The following is a 10,761-nucleotide window of genomic DNA, read 5'->3' as shown; positions in this document are numbered from 1 at the left end:
AGGTTTAGGACGAGAAGAAGAGGAACAGGAAGGGAAAGAGAGGGGAGGCTAGGGAGGCAAGATTGAACAAAGGGAGAAGCTGAGCTGAGATTCAGTATCAGTAAAGGCTTCAGATGACCTTGAGGGGGCTGGCTCCAAAGCTGAAATGACCTCTCAAAGTTGTCTCAAACTGGGGCTAGGGGACCAAGACTTGATATTCCCCACTCTGTCATTGGATGCCAGCCACCCCAAGAAGGGAACATGACTTTGGGCTAGTGGTTCTCTATAGCCAAGGCCATCCCAAAAGAGGGCTGCTGGCTGAGGGTTCTCACAGCACTCCCAGAAGCCAGGGGAATACGTCCCTTATTTCTGAAGAGGCATCCACGTGGCACACCACATTTACCTCAGAGAGGCCTGCCCTGATCCGGGGGTTTACTTAGCATCTCATTTGGCTTTCACACTCAGCTAAAACCTTCACCATAGTTTTTTCAGCCAAAAATGGCATGTTTGGGAGTCTATCTGCCAATCGTTTATTACTTAATTTTCTCAGAAACCTAGACTGGGACAAGGGATGCTATTTAAACCTCAAGTATTTCTCAGTATCCTTCCCACTGGTCCCCAGGATCAGACCATCTCCATGTCTTTCCTGGACTATAACTGTTTCCTATCTGGCCATCCATCCTACTTCCATTATTACCCTTCTCTGTTTTTTTCCTCCACACTTTACCCAAAGGGAGATTCCAAAAACACAAATCTGATTATCTCACTCCCATGTTTACAACTTTTCTCTGGGGTGTCTGACTGCCTCAGTCAGTAGAGCATGCGACACTTGATCTAGGGGTCATGTGTTCGAGCCCCACGTTGGACATAGAGATTACCTAAAAAACAAGAAAACAAAAACCAAAAAACTCTTTCCTGCCTTCCCCTTACCCTCAGGGATAAGGTCTAACCTTAATAGGGCTGAGAAAGCCAACAAGATCCGATTTGAGCTCCGTAGTCTGGTCTGATTCTCTACTCACTCCCTTATCCTCTACCTCTGTACTTGATGCTCCAACAAGAGAAAAGTACTTGCAGTCTTCCTCAGCACACCAGTGGTTTCTTGACTCTATGCTTTTTTTTTTTTTTTAAGATTTTATTTATTTATTTGACAGAGAGAGACACAGCGAGAGAGGGAACACAAGCAGGGGGAGTGGGAGAGGGAGAAGCAGGCTTCCCGCAGAGCAGGGATCCCGATGTGGGGCTCGATCCCAGGACCCTGGCATCATGACATGAGCCGAAGGCAGACGCTTAACGACTGAGCCACCCAGGCGCCCCTTGACTCTGTGCTTTTTAAATATTTCCTCAAATTAGAATGTATCGAAATGCTTCCTTCTCCAATCTCTGAGCCTCCTGGGAGCCGGGACACTTCCGGGTTCTTACAGTAGGCACTCAACAAATATTAAATGAATGCATGAATGTATCTGGAAAGGATTTATGGCCTGTTACATGCTTACTTATTAGCAATGGCCACTGAACATGGAAAAATGTTTAACCTTACTGTTAAAAAGGCACTCTGAAACAAGGAGATACAATTTTTCACATAGAAATTGGCAGAGTTACTAACAAAAATACTTAAGGCTAGCAAGGGTATGGCAAATGGGCACTCTGACACAATGCAAATATCCAAAAAGCATTTTGGCAATATGTAAGAAGTCTTAAGATACTTAAACCATGTGCTCTAATAATTGCACATCTAGAGATCTATCCTATCTAATCAGAGATAGAAGTAAAATTTATACACAAAGTATTCATTATAACAGGTTTTTCTATTGTACTCTTACATTGTCCATATGTTCTTCCGTAACAGGTCTGTTTTAATTTAAAAAATCAGCAAAATGTTAGTAAAATGCCGATAGGGTTAGAGTTGGTGTTACAGCTTATGGGAGCCAACCTCCGGGACAGCCCAGTGACTATTGCTTCCTAGTAGTCACACCCCTGTGTAGTTCCCTCTCACACTGTTCAAGACTTGATCTGTGTGACTAATCAAAGACGACAGAAGTGATGACACACAACTTTCAAGATTAGGTTATAAAAGACTCTACAGCATCCATGTTGGTCTCTGGCTCTTTCTCTCAGATCATACGCTTTTGGGGAAAGCCATTTGCTATGTCATGAGGGCGCTCTGTGGAGAGACCCACATGGCAAGACATTGAGGTCGTATGGCAAAACCACACAAGTAAGCTTGGAAGCAAATCCTCCGGCCCAAGTCAAGCCCTCAGATGACCTCAGCCCTACTGACATCTTGACTGCAACCTTCTAAGAGACGCTGAATCTCCCAGTTAAGCTCCTCCTGGATTCTTTTTTTTTTTTTTTTTTGACAGAGAGAGAGAGAGAGAGACAGTGTGAGAGGGAACACAAGCAGGGGCAGCGGGAGAGGGTGAAGCAGGCTTGCCGCAGAGCAGGGAGCCCGATGCTGGGCTCGATCCCAGGGCCCTGGGATCATGACCTGAGCCGAATGCAGACGCTTAACGACTGAGCCACCCAGGCGCCCCTCCTCCTGGATTCTTGATCCAGAGAAACTAGGAGATAACAAATGTTTATTGATTTAAGCTGTTCCATTTTGTATAGGATGATCAGCTGTCCAGGTTTTACCAGGACTGAAGGGTTTCTTCCTTGGGATATGAGATTGTCAATGCTAAAACCAGAAAGGTCTGGGCAAACTGGGATAGTTGGTTACCTACTATTTTTTAAATACAGCTTTATTAAGATATAATTCACATACCTTAACATTCGCCCATTAAAAGTTCAGTGGTTTTAGTATATTCAGAATTGTGCAACCATTACCACAATCCAATTTTAGAACATGATAAAAAAAAAAAACCCTGAAAAAAAAGAAAGAAATCCTGTCCTCTTTAGCTATCATCCCCAGTCCTTCCAGCCCTAGGCAACCACTAATCTACCTTCTGTCTCTAGGCACCCTAGTTTTGAGGTTAATTTGTTATGCAGCAATGGATAATAAACACAAGGTTATGGATAGTGGGATAAAGGATGCTTGTTTTTCATTACTCTTTTACTATATACTTTTCTAAATTGTGCGAATTTTCTACAATAAGCATATTTTCATTTACTATAAGAAGAAGGTAGTAATATTCTGATTTATTGAAAAGATGATTAAGATTTCATGGACAGGTTGCGTTCTCCACCCAGCATCTTTGGGCTCCCTGTTCACCTGGTAACAATACTACCCGCCCCCTTCTTAGGAAATTGCCTTTCCCCAACTCCAGGTTGTTCTGAGGTGGTTGCCAATCAAAGGTCAAGGTGGATACTTGACTCGGGACAATCAGATTTTCTCTCCCAATAATTTGAATCTTGAGTAGAGGCACACAGGAACAGAAGGCATTTAAAACAAGTCATCAGGAGGCAGAATACCAGAGAATTGGTTAGAGAATTTAGTTTCTAAGATCTCTACAAACTTCCTGGCTCTTCTTTCCTCTTGAGCATTTAGTTATTCCTTTGATTCTGTAAGTTATTCCTCTATGGCTCCATAAATCTCTTTTTTAAAATTTAAGTTAGTTTCTATTGCTTGCAACAAAAGAACTCTAACTGACCGAATAATAATAAAAAATATTCATGGAAAAGAGGGCCCTTCTACTTGCTAGATGGGATGCTGTCCCATTCATGAATCATTTAATAAAGCCAATTAGATCTTCAAAAAGAGAGAGAGAGAATATTCATACGGAATGGACGGAAGTTTAACCCTCAAAAAAAATTCATAAATCTATGACTCCAACACAAGGTTTTTATATTTTCATTTTACCTATTGGTTCACTTATATGTAGTTAGCATCATGGTATGCATATCATCTTACATTAGAATTTTGCTACCTAACATTGTACCTGCAGAAATGTTTAGTATTTCTATAAAGTCTTCTATACATCATTTTTAATGTATGTTATTTTCTTGTACTGGCATATCATAATTTATTAACTCTTGATCCAGTGGTTGGATATTTGAGTTGATTTTAGTGTTTTGTTGGCAGACATAATGTTTAAAATGAACATTTTCACAGCAAGCTTTGTGTGTTGAGTTATTTTTTTCCTTAGGATAAATTTACAAAATTGAGAAATGGATCTGCTATGGGTGTTATCCTGTTCCTTTCATGCATTTGATGTTTTGCTCTGTAAAGTGAAAAGTGCTTTTGTGCTACAAGTATTTTCCTGTTTTGTATGTTTGGATTTCCATTTATAAGATAGTCTCAGATTGGGCAAATTCAAACAAATAGAGTTTACTTGGTTGTAAATTGTGCTCTGTGTTATGACTGTTACACAAGTATTCATGTGAGTGTAACTTTTTAAATAACCTCCTACTGAAAATATCATAAATAAATAAAATGGTACAAATCATGAGGACGGGATCTCAATGAATTTTCACAAAGTAAACACACCCATGTGACCAGTATGAAGATCAAGGAGGACTACTAGCACTCTAGAAGCCCCCTTATGCTCCCAATCAATTACAACCTCCTGTCAGATAACCACAGTCCTGACTTCTATCACAGTAACCTAATCTCTTCTGTTTTTGAACCTTAAACAAATGCACCCTTTTGTGTACTGTTTCTTTCACTCGACATGTTTATAAGCTTCATGCATGTGTAGCAGCAGTTCATCCATTCTCATTCTGTGTATCATTGGATTGCACAGATATACATCATTTATATATCTATTCTATTATGGGTGGACACTTTGGTTGCTTCCAAACTTTGGCCACTGCAAATAGGACTGAAATTGCTGGCTTATAGGTCATGCACATATTTAGCTTTCTTAGAAACTGCCAGTTTTCCAAAGTGCTTTACCAATTTACATTCTCGCCAGCAGCATCGAAGAGAGTTCTAGTTGTATCACATCTTCCAATTTTTAACTTGTACTTATGCTATGTTTATTGGCCACTTGGGTATTCTCTTTTTTGAAGTACCTGTTCAAGTCTCTGATCCACTTTTGGAATTCTAACCAATAAATATATAAGGAATGATTGGATTGGAAAATCATTACTTTGTAATCAGAGTAATTATTAATTCAGGAAAGAATCATCAAAAGATGTTAAAAATTAGTGGGTGCAATTTAATGAAAAACAAGATATTTACGTAGTCTCAAAATATCTCCACGTAAAATACTTTAGTTATAAAGAAGAAAATGTAATTTTACAATCGAGGAACCTGACAGACATCACCTTAACTGGGTGATTAAAGTCGATATTACCAGTAGTGGGACAAACCAACACCATGGGCATCCTGATGTAATACACTGTCACAGGTATAATACCACTTCTTTGGTATTCCTGCCAAAAATGCAGTATCTGAAGCTATTCATGAGGAAACATTAATTGAACCCAGTAGAGGTACATTCTACTTAATAACAAGCTTTTACTCTTCAAAATGTCAGGGTCGTAAAATAAAAAGTAAAGATAATGAAGTATTTTGGTTTAAAAGACTAAAGTGACATGATAACTAATGTACTATGTGTTCCTGGATTGGATCCTGGACCAGAAAAACACTTTTTTTTTTATTACAAAAAATAGTATTAGGAAAATTGGTGAGATTTAGTAAGGTCTGTAGATTAGATTAGATAATATATCCCAGTTTAGGTAATTTTACTGTGTTATACAAGCGGATTATCCTTAAAAAGTACACACTGAAGTATTTTAGTGATAAAGAGATATGTCTTACTCCTAATGGTTCAGAAAAGTGATATAGACAGAGTGGCATTAATAAATGTGATAAAATGTAAATAATTACAAATCTTGGTGAGGGTGATACAGGAGTTCTTTCTCTTTTTTGCAACTTTTCTAGAAGTCTAAAATTATTTCAAAATAAAAGACTACCAAAAAGAGGAAATTCCTAGTTTGCTAAGAGTTTTAAACCATGAATGAATGTTGAATTTTATCAAATTCCTTTTCTGTATCTACAAGGATGAATGTACATATATATATTTTTTTTTTTCATTTATACTATTAGTTGGGTATATAATGAGATTTTAGTGTTAAACCAGCCTTGAATGCTTGAAATAAACACACATTTTATGTTTAATATATTACTGGATTTGTTTTGCTGATATTTAATTTAGAATTTTTTTCATCTTTTTTTAAACATTTATTTGTTTATTTTAGAGAGAGAGTGGAGGGAGGGGCAGAGGAAGAGGGAGAGGGAATCTCAAGCAGACCCCCTGCTGAGCATGGAACCTAACACGGGGCTCAATCTCATGACCCCGACATCATGACCTGAGCCAAAATCAAGAGTCGGACGCTTAACCAATTGAGCCACCCAAGTTCCCCAGAAGTTTTTTCATCTTTGATAACAGAGAGATTGGTCTGTAATTTTCCTTTCTTGTAATGACCTTCTGAGGTTTGGGGATTAACATTTTATTGACTTCATAAAATATGTTGGCATTTCCTTTTTCTGTTCTCTGAAAGAGTTTATACACAATTGGTGTTACTTCTTCCTTAAATATTTGGAAGAACACACTGGTGAAATCATCAGAATCCAGAGATCTATTGCATGAAGATTTTTAATCACTGTTTTGTTTCTTTGGTTGATATAGGTCTATTTTCTATTTCTTTGGTGTCACTTATTATAAGCTGGGTTGTCCTAGGAATTTCCCATCTCATCTAAATTTTCAAATTTATTGACATTAAGTTGTCTAAAATATTTTCACTTCAACTTTGTAATGTCTGTAGGACGCATAGTGATGTGCCCCTTTCCAAGCCTGATAGAAGTAATATGTACCCTTTTTGCTTTTGTTTTTGTTTTATATATGTGATCTGTCTTGCTATGAATTTACCAGTTTATTTTTTTCAGTGACTCTTCTCTACTGTATATTTTTTCCATTAATTTTTTTCTCTTTATCATTACCTTTTTTATACTTTCTTAAGGTTTAATTGTTTTTTTCTCTAAGTTCTTGAGATGGATACTTAAGTTATTCTTGTTTAAAGTTGTAAATTTCAGCACTTAAGATTACAATTTTCCCACCAAACACAGTTTTAGCTGCATCTTAAAATATTGATATGTCATATTTTTATTTTTATTTAGTTCAAAATGTTTTTTTCACTTCCATTGTTGTTTTTTCTTTGATTGATGGATTATTTAGAAGTATACTGCCTAATTTCTATGTGTTTGGGAAATTTGTACTTTTTAAAAAATTGTTGACTGTTAGCTTAATTCCCCTCTGCTCAAAGAACATACTCTGTATAATTTCAATGTTTTGCTATATGGTGAAGCTTGCTTTATGGCCAAGTTATTGTCACTTTTAGTAAATGTTCACTGCTCACATGAGACAAAAGTGAATTCTGCAGTTGTTGCATGAAATATTCCATGTGCGTCAATTGTGTCAACTTTGTTAATCATGTTGTTTAAATGTTGTGTACCTTTATTAATTTTTGTCTCCTTATTCTTTCAGACACTGACAGATATATTAAGGCCTCCTGCTGTGATTATAGATTTATCTATTATTCTTTGCAGTTTCTGCAGTTCCTTTGTTTTATAGATTTTGTAGTTTGTTGTTAGTTGTATACAAAATTAGAATTGTTACATCTTCCTGATAGGTTAATATTTTTATTATTGTGAAATATCGCATTTTATTTTTAATAATGCTTCTTTCCTTAAAGTCTACTTTTTATATTGTTGTATAGCTATATCAGTTTACTTTGGGTTAGTGTTTGCATAAAATGTCTTTCTTTCTTTTACCTTTAACTTTTCTGTGGTGTTATTTTATTTATTTGTTTGTTTGTTTGTTTACTTTTCCTCTGTCTAGGATTTTATTAGACTGCTTTTTTCTCCAATATACCTGTTTCGGAAGATTGAGATGAAAAAGGCACAAACTCACATTAAATAAACAAGGTGATCTAATCAGTTCTACAAAGTCTATTTTGTAAAAGAAGTAGCAGTAGGAACCAACCAAAATAAGTCGGGGAGTCCCAGCAGGGACTGTAAGAGAACTTGGGAAGATATACACATGGCCATAATACTGACCCTGTCCCTGACCTCTCTCTGTGAAAAGTCCATAGCCCAGCACTAACCTCATCCAGAGGCGCTACAGCTTCAAATTGGGACGATGACCATGGAAATCTAATGGAAGCAGCTAGTCTGAAGGGGCATGGCACACTCTCAGCCCTCAGGGACTTCTGTGGTATTATTTTAGATTGTAACTTTTATATCTTTTGAAAAACCACATATATATTTATTATAGTATTACATTATTAAATATATATTTATTTTTTAAAAAGATTTATATTTATTTTAGAGAGAGAGATAGAGTGCATACACACACATGTGCATGCGTGAGCAGGGGTGGGGCAGGCAGAAGGAGAGTGACAGAATCTCAAGCAGACTCCCCGCTGAGCACAGAGCCTCATCTCACAACCCTGACATCATGACCTGAGCCAAAAATCAAGAGTCAGATGCTTAACTGACTGAGTCACCCAGGCGCCCCATATATTTAAAATCAGTATGGAAATCTTTGGTTTTTAATGGAAAATTATGCCATTTATATTTATGGTAATTAATGATATATTTGGATTCATAGCTAACATCTTACTGTTTGTTTTCTATTTATCTTACTGGTTACTTGGTCCTTTTTATCTTCGTTCTTGCCTTCCTTTGATTTCATTAATTTTAAAAATTACTATGCTATCTCTCTTCTATTTATGCATTACTATACATAATTTTATACATAATTTTACTGTTCTCTTAATAGTAACCCTAGAGTTCATAATATGTACCCTTGACTTATTTCAGCTTAGCATAAATTAATTAATTTACTACTTCTGAGACAAGATATCCTTGCTGACATCCTCATCAGAGGTGCATACCATTCTGACCTGTTATCTGGGAGTAGACATAGATCCTTACCATTTATGGAAACTGACTCTTGTATGGTTCTCACTCCTTCTGGGTTCAACAGATCCAAATTCTCCTGAAGCCAAGCCATTTCCCCTTTTTTTTTTTTTTTGGAACCCTTCCCCTGCCAGATAGTTGTGTTTTCTGCCTCCCTGAGACTTTAGAAAATCACCATCTTAACCCTCCCTCTAGATTGGAGGAGGGAAAAAGACTTCTCGTTTTCCTATGGTAAGTTTATAGACAAGAAAACGAGATACAATTTCTTAATCAACTATCCTCTCACACCTACCAATATATTAGGTTTTAAATCTAACCATAATCACAGTATTTCCATGGGAAATTAATTCTAAGTTACAAACACTTATCCTTTAGGGAACTTTGAAAACCCAGTCTATTAAATATATATATTATCTATATAATAGCATTTTTCTTACTTCACTTTATTTAGGGAAAGGTAAAATTGCGAAACCAATGATAAGGCTCCTCATTACTATAGGAATAGTCTGGCCACTTTGCTTCAGGGTTTTGCTTCAACATTAACATTTACAAATAAGTGAAAATGAGGGAATATATGATCTCTTACCAAACTGCAAGATATTTTTGTGCCTTTAGTTGTCTTCACTCCGATACAAATGACATAGAGATAGAGGAGGGTAAGAAGAAACATAATTCCCTGAGGTATACTGTGGCGTTAAAAATGCAGTCGTATATACAGATGTAGGTAAGTTTTAATTTAGAGAACTATATTTAGTGTTAGAGTACTTAGGCCAAAGAACCACAAAATAGTGGCTTGGTTTAATAAAATAGTACTAAGTTTCATAGGAAACTCCTCAGACACAACGTGGTAGTAGTTTTGACCTAGCAGCTGCTGCTTTTACTAAAAGTAGCTGTACTGATTCTTCAATTTATCTCATGCCTCAATACCCAACTTTTGGTTCTGAGGAGAGACAATGTAGTCCAGACCTCTCACCATTCCCTATGCTCTTTAGCTTTAATCCTGGACTAATGTAGACCAACCTTTTACTCAGAGGTTTCAAGCAACCTGGTTGCCTCAAGTACCAAACACTTTTTACAAGAGGTACTAAGGGTAAATTAGACTCAAAGTAATTTGTTTTTCTCCAAAACCCTTTTTTGATTCCACAGGTGGAACACCTTTTGTGTTTTAGTTTCCCTGGACCACCATTCCCATGTGTAGCCCAATAAATATTGGAATGAAGGCAGAATGATAACAAGGTGTTTTTTGTGTGGCTATGTAGCATATCGGAAGAGGAAATGTTTTTCCAAAATAATTTGTAAGTTTGGCCTGGGATCATCTGAACACTGGAAATGATCTATAAAACAAGTCCATAGTCATAAAACAAATTTTTAAAATCTGCTTTTAGTCATAAGAGATTTTCCACACTTAATCATTCAAGAGCTGATTATCCAGAATGTGTAATATACAAACCCGTTATTTCTTTTTTTTCCTTCTGCTGCCTGAGTTTTGGTCATTTCACAGCTCATTACTATTCTCTCTCTGGGAAAATAAAAGCAAATGTAGCTCCAACTAGTATTTTCAATTTTCTATAGAAAGGTTTTGTAGGAAGGGTAATAATTATTGGTTTATGTATCACTTTTCATTACTAAGTATTTGATTAGGCTCCACTGGGCACTGGGGAAGAATTTTAAAAGTTCAAGACATTGTCCCTGCTCTTAAGGCTCTTACAATATAATTGGAGAAACAAGGTTTGTGTACAATAAAGCCAAATATTAATGCAAGGCAATATATATTTAAACAACAACATGAAAGAATTCTGGTCACACAAACATAGTGTACAAGAGAATTTTATTCTTTTTCTACTCTTTCTCAGTATCTAATATGTGGCTTAAGCATACTCAGAAGAATGAAAGTCATTTTGATAAAATCATCATAGAAT

General features: G+C 36.4%; 1 non-coding gene across 1 annotated transcript; it reads right to left on the bottom strand.

The window, feature by feature from the left end:
• Nucleotides 1–10,686: 10,686 nt before the first annotated feature.
• Nucleotides 10,687–10,761, bottom strand: LOC118525501 (small nucleolar RNA SNORD59). Its single transcript, XR_004912180.1, has one exon. It is a non-coding gene; the product is annotated as a small nucleolar RNA SNORD59 (small nucleolar RNA).

The sequence above is a fragment of the Halichoerus grypus genome, chromosome 10, assembly GCF_964656455.1.
Source record: "Halichoerus grypus chromosome 10, mHalGry1.hap1.1, whole genome shotgun sequence".
NCBI classification, from domain to species: Eukaryota; Metazoa; Chordata; class Mammalia; order Carnivora; family Phocidae; genus Halichoerus; species Halichoerus grypus.
The sequence above is the reverse complement of the archived record's forward strand: the minus strand, read 5'-3'. Positions and strand labels throughout refer to the sequence as shown.